Source organism: Oryzias latipes, chromosome 18 (assembly GCF_053564925.1).
Source record: "Oryzias latipes strain Hd-rR chromosome 18, Olatipes_Hd-rR_3.1".
Classification (NCBI taxonomy): Eukaryota; Metazoa; Chordata; class Actinopteri; order Beloniformes; family Adrianichthyidae; genus Oryzias; species Oryzias latipes.
The window spans coordinates 23,798,104-23,810,443 of NC_136254.1; the positions used below are offsets into that span (position 1 = coordinate 23,798,104).

The 12,340-nt window shown below is 37.5% G+C and overlaps 1 protein-coding gene across 4 annotated transcripts in view; it reads right to left on the reverse strand.

The window, feature by feature from the left end:
* Positions 1–12,340, reverse strand: part of LOC101169815 (protein phosphatase 3 catalytic subunit alpha) — a 181,420-nt gene that overhangs the window by 138,493 nt on the left and 30,587 nt on the right. The gene's annotated exons all lie outside the window — the stretch shown is intronic.

The window sequence follows — 12,340 nt, forward strand, 5'->3', positions numbered from 1 at the left end:
CCGCTAAATGCTAAAGCTCTCATGTTAACCGCTAAATGCCAAAGCTCTCATGTTAACCGCTAAATGCTAAAGCTCTCATGTTAATCGCTAAATGCTAAAGCTCTCATGTTAGCCGCTAAATGCTAAAGCTCTCATGTTAACCGCTAAATCTCTCATGTTAACCACTGACTACTAAAGCTCTCATGTCAGCCGCTAAATGCTAAAGCTCTCATGTTAGCCGCTAAATGCTAAGCCTCCAACATAAACCGCTAAATGCTAAAGCTCCCACCAATGAGTTATATCACTAGAGGAGACATCACGTGGTTCCTCATGGGAGGAGAGCACCGCCATCTTGGTGAGGTCAAGTTACTGCTGCAGTGAATGCATTTGAACACATTTTTTGCATAATACCAGTTCATTGTTTGTGTTTCAACTGCCAAAATCAGAGAACTGAGTCCATGAAGGAGGAAGTATATCATTTCACAGATAAGTATTATAATTTTTTTCTTTTAATGCTGCAGGGGCTTTATTAATAGAACACATGTTGACATGCATGATGCTGCAGGGCTATTATCAACATGCTGCATGATGTACGGAGAATTTGCTGTCAACATAAATGTACATTTTATTTTGCTAAACCTGTATACAGCATACTAGGCTATTATAGTAATATAGATTTATAAATTTCTGACTCAGTGACTGAACTTTTCACTATTCAGACTTAAGGAAAAAGTGGATCTTAGCAATAAAAAGAGCTAACCCAGATGGATCACTGTGGTACCAACTAGTAATACAGTCTGACTGTTCAAAACATTTTGTGGAAACACATTTTGATGAGAGGCCAAACTGTTTGCTTGAAACCCGACACCATAACATCTGTGTTACACAAATTGATCACTCACATGAATCAGTATAAATCTATTATTTTTCTTTGTTGTTGTTATTTTAGGGTAAATCTATTGTTCACTTTTGGACTTCTTTTGAATATTTAATTATTATTATTATTATTATTAGTATTATTAGTATTATTATTATTAGTATTATTATTATTATTATTATTAATAATAATAATAATAATAATAATATTAATAGACTTATATTTTATTATTTATTGACTTATGTATGTATTGCTATTATTTATTGTTTGTATTGACTTACTATTGATTTATTATTATTATTATTATTATTATTATTGACTTATTGTTGGGTTTTTCTAAATAATTTAAATTACATGTCAAAGAGGTCTAAAACTCCTAAATGTTTACAAATATTTTTTTTAAATTCTTTGTAATAATTTTTTTATTTGTAAGAAGTCCTGCAACAATGCATTTTCATTAAAGTTTGAGCTTTTAAGGCTGACTGTTTCTCTTCTTTAACAACAACAAATTATGTATCTATATATATATTATATATATAAATATAATATATTTACATGTATTATACATTATATGTATAAATATTATACATTATATGTATAAATATATATAAATTGTAAAAACATATATAGTATATAAAAGCTACTTAGACACCACTAAAAGCAATAGAAATCATTGTCATGTGGGCGTCGTCGACCTCACCAAGATGGCGTCACGCTCCGCCACCGTCGGCCAGGCTTCTAAAGCGGGCGTGACTCCTCTAGTGATATAACTCATTGGCTCCCACATTAATCGCTAAATGCTAAAGCTCTCATGTCAGCCGCTAAATGCTAAAGCTCTCATGTTAGCCGCTAAATACTAAGCCTCTGTAACCAACTTCTTGGGTCTTTTATTTTGGGAGAGGTGTGTCCCTCCTGGTTATCCTAGAGACCAGGGGGGCGTGGCAAGTTCAGCGAGTATCCCCCATCGCTCAGTTAGATATTTAAATTGTTTTTGAAAGTTTGTCTGAATTATATTATTATATTTCTTTTACAGAAAGATTTGTGTGTGTTTATTCTGTTTTATTTCCTTATGTGGTAAAACCCATCCTCACTTTAGTTGAGGTGCTCCAAAACAATTAATAAACTGTTAACAAAGTTAATCAATACATTTGTTAATCTTATAAGCAGTTTAGTAATATTGATTTAGAAGACAATGGTCTGACTTTAGATATTAATAAATCTTATTAACACTTTCAGGTATTTGCAAGACATCTATAATGCTAATAAACATCTTACTAGCATCTGACACATTAATTAAGCCTATTAATTTGTTAAGTTAGTCAATAAAACTTATTAAGCTTAAGAACACTTAAGCTTGTGTGAGGCATCTATAATGCTAATAAATATCTTACTAGAACCCCAAACAATAATAATACTTGTTAATTTGTTAACAAAGGTTGTTAATAAATCTTATTAAGCTTATTAACACTGACACATTTGTTAGGCACCTATAATGTCAATACATGCATCATTAGCATCTTAAAAACATCCTAATAATAATGCTTGTAAATGTGTTAAGTAATTTAATAAACCTTATTAGACTTATGTACTAATAAATGTCTCACTAACACCCTATAAATTCATTTATGATGCATGTTAATGTGTTAACAAAGCTTGTTAAGGAATCTTAATATAAAGTGTTACCAAAAAAGTATCTGAGCCATAAAACTCATATTCTGTTTTCATGGTTGACTTTTGAATTTATGGGATTTCTTTAAGAAGCAGATGTAGTGTATTTATGTTATTCATTTGTATAAAACATGATAATGTAAAAATATACATAAAAATCATTTTTCAACAAATAAAATAAAAACAAATCTTTTAATGTTTTAATGTCACAAAATAATCATTCCTTGTTGGCTTGAAGACTTCCCTCTAGAGGGCACCACAGCTATTTATTTTTTTTAGAGTCTGGAGCAACAAAACCATCTGGTGAGCGGCGAGGCACCTGCTGACGTCCTGTTGGCCAGGAAGCAAACTATGGAAAATGCATCCATACATGTTTATGAATGTAAACAGCGAGTTCAAAAACACTCATGTGGAGGGCGAGAACATCAATGGAGTGCCTCTGGCTGTGCCCGCCTGCAAACAGGAAGCATGTGTTCATTTCAGCACAAGCCAAGGATGTGTCAAAATGAACGTGTGAATAAAGAGGAGGAAAATGAAAAACGCACATAGATGAATGGAAGCATTCACAGAGGGGTACAGTCAGAGCAAGCGGGCACAGAATTAAAGGTCAGAGGCTGTTGCTCTTTGTGTTCAGCTGCCACACTGCAACCAGCACCATTGTTCATAATAACACGTCAGTAAAATCCTGACATACTTTATCAATATTTTTGATCAGAATAAAGTGTTTTATTCACCAATCAATTTCTAAAAGTTTTCCAAAGTTTGTTCTAAGCCAGGGTCCCACTTTTCCCTTCTTAATTTGAAGTAAAATAACAGCAAAAAGTTGCAGTTCTTCCCATGACCACTAGAGGCTTCTGTTACAATTAGGGGGCAAATTTCATATTTACTCCCCAAGTTATTAAAAAAGTCAGACTTTACACCAAAATGTTGTTAATTTTTATCACTTATCCTTTATTCATGACAACCATGAAGGAGAATGACTGCTTACTAATCAACTGGTCTGGGGGTGGAGTCTCTTTTATTGGCAGGTGGATGGACTCATGGGTGGAAATAAAAAAAAGACTTGAGATCACGGGTGCCCACACTTTTCAAGATTCAATCTCCTTTCAAATTGAAGAGCTGGAATATATATATAATTATACATTTAAAAATACAAATTATTTATAGTTTTCCTCTGGTTTGGATTTTACTATGTTAGCCTTTTTAAAATGTTTTTCAAGTCCAAACTTTGAGGTAATACTTGGTAAAAGACAACCATAGTGTGGAGTCCCAAAAAATGACCCCCACCCCTCTTTCCCACTCTGATAAGAACATGAAGAGACTGATGAATTGACCTTCACCTATTTGTTTTGATGGGAAAATGATTGGACATTGAACAGCAATGTATGGTATGGAAGCCTGTTTAGGCCACTAAAAGAAATTGAGTAAATATATACTCAATTAGAGTATATAAATAATAAGACTTTTCTAACTCAGAATTTAGATGTCCTTTTTAAAAAAAAGAGAGGGGGTAGTTTAATCCTAATTTTGATTTATTGGATTTTTTTTTTTTAGAGTCACCCAAATACCGTAGGCTTCCATACCATACTTAGTAGTTCTACATACAATCTTGTTTTTCTTTTATTCTTTTAATTGGATTTTATATATATAAAGTGGTGGAAACGGGTTTCCATAAAAAAGAGACTCTTAAAGATCTTTAAGATTCTAAATGGTGGGATTTGTTTGATGATGAAAGCAACCCTGATAAGAACTGGCTGGTGAACTGAGAGCTTCACCTTCCGACTCGGGTTCCTAGTCATAAACTCCAGATTGGTACAACATCTGCAGCATAACACATCAGTACTGTTGCTACAGGCAGCAGCAGACGTTAATCAATCATTATTGTCTTTAAATCAGATGGATTTATCATACGCTGTCATGAATGATAACATTTTAACTGATAAACATAAACAGTTAAGCTGTGAAAAGTTATGAAACAAGGAAGGGGAAAAAAAAGGATGCTAATGGACGACCTAACAAGGAGAAATGGAAAACCAGACTCTTAAAGACCCACTCTGATGTAAAAGTGTTCCCAGTGGTCTTTCAATTATGATTGTCGTTTTTAGCCAAAATCCAAAAACCTTCTAGGTCGTAGTTTCTGTAGAGGTCAGGAAATCCACCTTTGAATTGTGGACTGTAACTGAGAGCTCTCTGTTTACAATCTCTCTCGCTAGCTTACACCCCCTTACCCCCCCAACAAAAATATTGGAGCTATCCGGCCGTACAGTTTAAAACTAGATGCCAGCTCGGATCTTGTGGTCCACCCAGTGTATTTTCTACATCACAAATAAGCTCTTTTTCAATTTGCATTTTTTTCTGGCTGCTCCGGATTCACAACGATTTGAATAAAGAAATTCTCTGAAATGTGTATTGAGATTAATTTTTTCTAAATGTGTCAGACAAAACGCCACGAGAACGTATTAAAACCACAATTTGTAATCAGAGTGGGTCTTTAAACAGACTGAAGGTCCCTGAATAACATAACCGTGTGGATAATTTGCAAACAAAAAGAGGTGAGACTGACGGAACCGGAAAACAGAACATAAATGGAGCAAGGAATACTTTAAGAAAGAAAGACAACTAAAGTACCAGAAAACATAAAAGGGTGCAGCGGCTCACAAAAGGACTAACTTAGTAGTTTTTTTTTACTCTTGGGGCAATGTGGGTTTCAGATGTCCTGCCCGACAAAAAGACTTTAGAGCAGGGGAGTTGAACCCCAACCAACTGAGTGTAGAACAGCAGCAGAGAAACACTCACAGGAGAAAGAGCAAAAACAATCAAATGTGATGCTGGCTGAGCCAAAACTAAGGTTGTGTACGAATTCCTTCACTCCTCACTCTACTTACCGCACTATATAATGCGTTTGCCATTACAGCTGTCTGAATCTACAATTCCAAAATCCAGTGCCTTAGAAATTTCCCAGAAGTCTCTGCAAAAACACTGCGCATTGATGCTCTCTAGATTGATGAATATAGACCATAATGAGAACACGGTGGATTCATAAATAATCTTCGTAAAATGTTTATATTGATTCGATTTTTTTGTTTCAGGAAATCTGTGACGTCTTTTTTGATGTTTAAAAGTAGTGAGCATGAAGTCCAAATTGCCTTAAAAATCCAGGATACTAGACAGTCCTGCACTGTGGAGGGAGGGAATTGGGACATTGCCTAAATGTCAGCTTTTAGCTATGCGCTTGCTAACTACTCCTAGCTTTTCATTTATGTACCTTTTCACGATAAAATGTCCAAAAATGTGTTGTTTAATTATTTACATTGGAAAATTGGAAAAAACCGCAACACATAAGGTAACGTGTCTTGAAACATGCCAATAAATATGCTAATAGCTTGATAAAAATGTTGAAAATCTAGGATATACACAGACTAATTCATAAAAACTGAGCTTTTTGAACATTTTCTGGAGGAAAAAAAAAAGGTTTTTCCATCACTTAGGAAGCTATGGTGGCGTTTTTTTCTCACGCAAACTGACACCAGTTTGTTGGCTGGTGAATGAATGACTCTGAACTGCATGGGGAATTCAGTGAATGCACGGCTAAAGCCGTGCTCGGTCCTGAAGAGGCAGAGCTGTGAGCCAACAGAGCAGCTGGGTACACGCCGGGCACATTTTTCTGTTCAATCATGCTCTTTGTGAATACTATATATTAATGCCTCTCCCACTTTGACCTGCCAGTTTGCCTTTGGAGATGATCCGGCTTCAGGACCCCATGGCATTTTGAGCATATGCTTGTCTGTCACCTGCAGAGTTTCATTTCAGCACACAAGTCGGAGAAAAAGCTTTGAGTCGTCACGTATGTAAATGTCTCTGCGCCGCCGAACCAAACCATTCCCCAGTCGCAGCAAGACAATGAGGAGGATTCAGCGGCACGCATCGCCCACACCAAACACGCCTGGATCTGTGGGCATCAAAGGGGGAAGATGAGAGACCGACTGTGTCGTGTTTCAAAAGCCTGCGGTGCATCTCCACTGAGAACAAAAAGAAAAAAAAATCAATTGATTTTCTGATATTTATTTTGACTGGATTATTTCAGGAGTTGCAAAATGTATTTAAATCAATTAATCATTTTATTTTCCATATAAAAAATTAAAAAACTCAAATTATTTTTATTTTTTTTCTACAATTAATTCAGGGGCAGTGTAGGTTAGCACAATGTGGTGTCTCTTGAAGGTAGAAGTTTGAATAAAACTTTATGTAGCTGGAATAGGCAGCAGGACAGACAATTGATAGATATAAACATAAAGGAATGAACCATAAAAATACAAGAATAACAAAGTACTGTATGGAAGCCTGTTTTAGCCACTTAAAAAAATTGCAATAAATAAAAATTATGACTGATCTGTCTCATGATTTAGACTTCCTTTTTTTAAATTAAACAAGTTAAATCCAAATTTTGACATTTTGGAATTTTTTTCAAGTGGACAAACATGCTTCCATACCACTGAACAGTGAGTAGGTCATCAGGTGTTTGCCCCCCCATCTATGTTCTAAAACTGTGGCAATGGGCGAACAAAAAAATGTAATGTTGAGACCACGCACCTGTCAATCATACCAAAAAAAGAACAAGGTTTTAGAAATAGCTCCTTTTTAAAACCTCCTACTAGTGGTCATTTGATGAACTGCAACCATTAGTACATCTGGTTTATTTCACATTCTTTGCAATCAAAATGTCTAAATCTGTAAATTCAGTAGTTCAGCTGGGTGAAAAAAAAGTTTTTTGCATCTTTTTTGTACCATCCTTCATGAATGAGGGCTCTAACCTTTAGTCCAGCTGGAACCGCCTAAAGAAGACGTTATGGAGTAAACGTAACATCAAATTCTTGTTCAGTTTCACTTCCTTTCACCCTGTTTTCCTGTCAGCCATGGTGAGGGCACCAGGCTTTTATATGGTGAATGCATTAGTCACAATATTCGGTCACAGCTCCTAACTGCCGACGTCTTTTATCAAATGAAACATGGCAGTTTGGTCCATTGGTCATTTGCAGAGGCCCCTGCTAGTCCACTGGAGAGGCCTGCCTCAGCAGAAACATACAGATTTGGGTGAATACATTAAGGCTCGTGGGATGCTCCCACCTCAATGGCCCGGTCCTCTCTCCAGCCGTCAGATTAGGGCGGAGGATTGCACACAGCTGCTCCCTAACATCCCCGATAGACATCAGGTAATTTCACAGTCGGTGGCATTCTTTCATCCCCTAATCCACGGGTGGCGTACAGTTAGAGGAGAAGCTGGCGGTGATGACAGCCACCTTAGGAGATGACTTTAAGTTAAAAATAACAACAACAAAAAACATTACAGCCTAGATCATTGACTGTATATGAGAACTGGACAGAATGAACCCTCCCCCCTCGTGTTCCAAACAGGAAGTGTCCAATGGTTACAAGAAAATCCCAAATCCAATTCCAAAATCCCATAGACTTCAGTAGAGAAATTGCTATTACTCAGTCATTCTCTTTGGCTATGTTCACACTGCAGGGCTTAATGCTCAATTCCAATTTTTTTGAAAAAAATCCCATTTATTTGCAAGGCTGTTTACATTTCCAATTAAATGTGAACTTTTGTGATCTCCTGTGTGACCGTGAAATGACCCAGAAGTGACCCGCATGCGCAGAAGAGTATCAACGGTGAACAACGTCACTAGTTGTTTGCGGAAGTAGCTAACGTTAACATGGATGTCAACAACAGTGTTGTCAACAACGGAGCTTTATTTGCAGTATTGAATTTATTTTCATAAAGGAACCAGCACAATTACAATCTTCGCATTCTAAGAAAAAAATAAAAAAGGAGGATAGCAAGGTTTTTGGCCATGGCGTTTTGTGTAGCACTGTCGGTACAGAGAAAGGTGTGGGTGCAGAGTTGCAGCCAGGAGTGGTGGGATACTGATGTGAGGAGCCAGGATCGTCTGTACCCACGCTCGGCCACATCGCTGGAAATTTTTCCAAAAACCGCCCGGTTGCGATAAGAGCCCTCGAGTTTAGCCTGAATAGAGCTGTCACCCCAAACATGAATCAAATCTGTGACATTGCTTCCTTTCCACTGACTGGTCTCAGCAGCATCGTCCGCCATGGTTGATGTTCATGTTCTCGTTCCGCCTACTTCAACGCAGAATTATGATGTTTGTAGTGTATTAATGACGTACGGGTCGGATACATGTGGCCTGGCCGTTCAGACGGAGGGCGCATTTCAAAAGATCGGATACGTATTTGATTCTTGGCCACACACCATAGTGACCTGGGTCGCATTTGAAATGATCGGATCTGTGTCGTTCAGACTGTCATGAAAAGATCAGATAGGTCGCATATGGGGGAAAAAAAATCGGAATTGGTTCGTTTCAGCCTGCAGTGTGAGCGTAGCCTTAGTCAGAATAATTATTATTGCTTTGATACCATTTCATAACAAGTTTCTGATAAATGTGATGGGTACCACACATGCACGAAAATGCGTCTACTTCCACTCATAGCATTTTATGGCATTTACCAGTTAGAGTATCTCTTGAAATGTTAACAATAATTAAAAGTTTTTTTTTACCTCGACCAAAAAGAATAAAAAACTCACAGATCAGGACTGTGCACTCCTTATAGCATGTGCACTGGTCTACCCAATCCATACCAATCATGTACAATTTTTTTTCTTATTTATTAGCAGTTTACTCCCCAATGCATGAGGATCCCACCTCTCAATGGACACTATTAATTCAGTTCAAAGTTATTAACTGCTATTTTGGATGTTAAAAAGCAGCAGAAGCCCATTGTCTGAAACAACAACAATATAAGATTGTTGGACTGAAGCAGTCAGTTTAGTTGAGGGAAGTTCTCTGTTGTTGAAGAAAACATACAATCGTGCAAACATAAAGGTCTCCATTGTTTAAATGTCTCAGACAGTCATAAAGGAGGCAAAACTGTTGCCAAATGCTACCAGGGATGCTTATCGGTGTTAGACGAAAGGACACTGCCTACTAACGTTTCTGATTCCAACATGGCGGAATTGACTTAATCTTGTATGGTTGACGTCACAGTCACTTGTTCCAGTTCTCATATACAGTAAATGGTATTTATGTACCATAGTTGTCATCAGTTGTGTGTGCACAAAATAAAAGAGTTATTAAGTTTAAAATAAAACATACATTTTTTGGTGAATTAAATGCAGCTTTCCAGGCTAACCTCCCCTGTAGACTTCCAAACTTTTAAACCGCTTCACACAAATTCCTCCCACTTGTGCATGGCAAGAGGCCGCCGCGTTCAGACTCTATTTAATGTTCTTCATTGCACGATTCTTCACCGTGTTCACCCTGTCTGAAGTCATCCGTTTCACCCGTTACGTCTGACCCTAACATCCATTTGCAGAGCAATTATTCACCCAAGTTCAAACAGGGGACAAAAAGGTACTTAACAGGAAAAGAAGAGTGGAGGGAGAAGGGGGGAGGGGGGTATGAATCAAAAGGCGAGGAAATGGAATTCACTGTACAAATGTCGGGGGAATTTCAATGTCCGAAGAGGCACAGAGGAGCTCTGTTCGGTCCTCGTACTCCAACGGGAGGGGGTGAGAAGAGCAGCGACCGCGGCGGGGAACGTCCATTCTGACAAGTCCATACAAACCCCGAGAAGCCTGAAGCGCTGTGTGTTTAGGAGGCAGCAAACCCAGCTCAAACACCAAAACTTACATACAGTTGAAGTCTAAAATCCAAACCATTTGTTTGGTGATTCCACACATCAAAAAAGTCAAGTCAAGCTGCTTTTTTTTATTTCAAAACCCTTTTTTCTCCACTTTTATGAAGCAAAAATACAAAATCTTAACACGCTATAGGGCGACAAAGAGAAAAATCACGTAAAACATACTTAAAGTCCAACTCAAATCATTTTTTGATCAATTGTAAAAGCATTGCGAGTGGTCTGCTAATCATAATTATACATTTTTACCTAAAAATGTATATATTTTCTAGGACATAGTTTATGCAGAACAGCTGGAGATCAATGGAAATTAACTTCTGAGTTTTGTGTGTTGGCACAGAGCAACCCCGCCCCCACTTCCCCCCGTTGCTGAGAGCTTGGATTTACGATATGAATAAAAAACTACTCAAAAATTCATTTTCTTTAAATATGTCTTCCATCAGAAAAACGCCATAAGAACATGTTAAAAACACCAGAAACACACTTTAAATCGGGTTGTGACTTTAATACAAGCAAAAAAATAAGTTTCAACTGCTGATAAATTAGGTGAAAGTACATAGTTTCACCCTTTTGCTCTCCTTTAATTTTGATTAATGATGATCTTAAAAGATTCCCATTAGGAGGGCAGCACCTCGCCTGTTTTACAAATGAGCTCTTTCCATGTATACGACTTTTAAATGGATATATATATATTTTTTTTTACTTTGTTATATTATTCTGGTTTACTTAATCTCCTTGACGAAGGCTGGACTTGAAAAACACACCGCTGGGACTGCCGCTTCATGAAAACGCTCATCCATACCACAGCTGGAGAATAATCAGAGCTTTGAGTTTTTTGGCGTTACTTCTAGACCAATGTATAGTGTGTCGTTTTGAAAAACAAATCTTTGTACTCTGCAAATCTCCACAGATTTTGTCATTTTCTAAATTGGTTTGAGTTTTCAAGTTAAGACTCGCAGGAAACGTTGATGCACGCCGCCTCAGAAAATGTAGTCCTTGGGATCATGGGAGTCTTTGGATCATTTCACGAACAAGATGAAACAAATTGATTTCAAAGCAAAGGCAAAAGGACAATGAGACAAAAATGGCAATGGGGAAAAGAAACGGTCTGAATGTCATTTTTAGAGAAGTTTATGCATTCATTAATAACAGAAATCAAATACAAATAAAGAAAAACAGACTGAAAATAAAAGAACACAGATGGTGTTTTTAGGGTGTATATCATTGACTGTATATAAACTGGATTGATTGACTCCTCTCCCCCTTGAATCCCAAACCGGAAGTACCTGCTGGTTCCAATAAGCAAAAATCGCAAAGACTTCTATTGAGAAACATACAGCTATTACTCAGTCATTGCGCTGATAACGTTTTAAAAAATGTTCTTGATCACTTTAATTTTATTTTAATAACATTTTTTTCTATAGTTCAAGTTGCTGAAATTATAAACTGACCAATCTGGTGCTTCAACAAAAGGAGAGTAGGTTGCTTTCAAGTGGTGGGGGTGTGGCCTACCAACAAGTTTCCTCCTGACTCATCAGAGTGGCTGCCATAGAAACGTAGACTCAGACAGTTTCGGACCAATCACTGCTTACTGACGTCATCTGGCTCCATTATAGTGGCGTCTGTATCTCAGAAAAGTGGTGACTGAATCGACATAACCCTTGTGCTATCCTAGGCACTTTAACATTGGGAATTGGGTCATCTAGACCCACTAGACAGTGCTCTGAACCTTTTTTCTTCAATGATTTGTGATCTTCACTGGTGTCCATAGATTACATGAAATCTTTCCACCTTTATCCACCTTTGTCATGGTAGGGAGAACACGTCAATATAAGGGTGGGGTCATCTAAGATGGCACAAGGGTTAATTGGATTGGAGTTGTCATAAACAGCCAATGGTTTGGATAAAGCGCTAATTCTTTTGGTTTAGTTCAAACTCGGCGTGTTTCTTCTACCTGTATGTAGAGGCGGTTATGATGCTCTGCCATGACCTAAAGTACGGTTCGCCTACAGTGTGAACGTGAACTGGCTCCGATCCAGCTCAACCCCAACTGTTAGCTTCGTCTTTGGCACAAACAAAGCTGTCATCAGCAACGTCTAG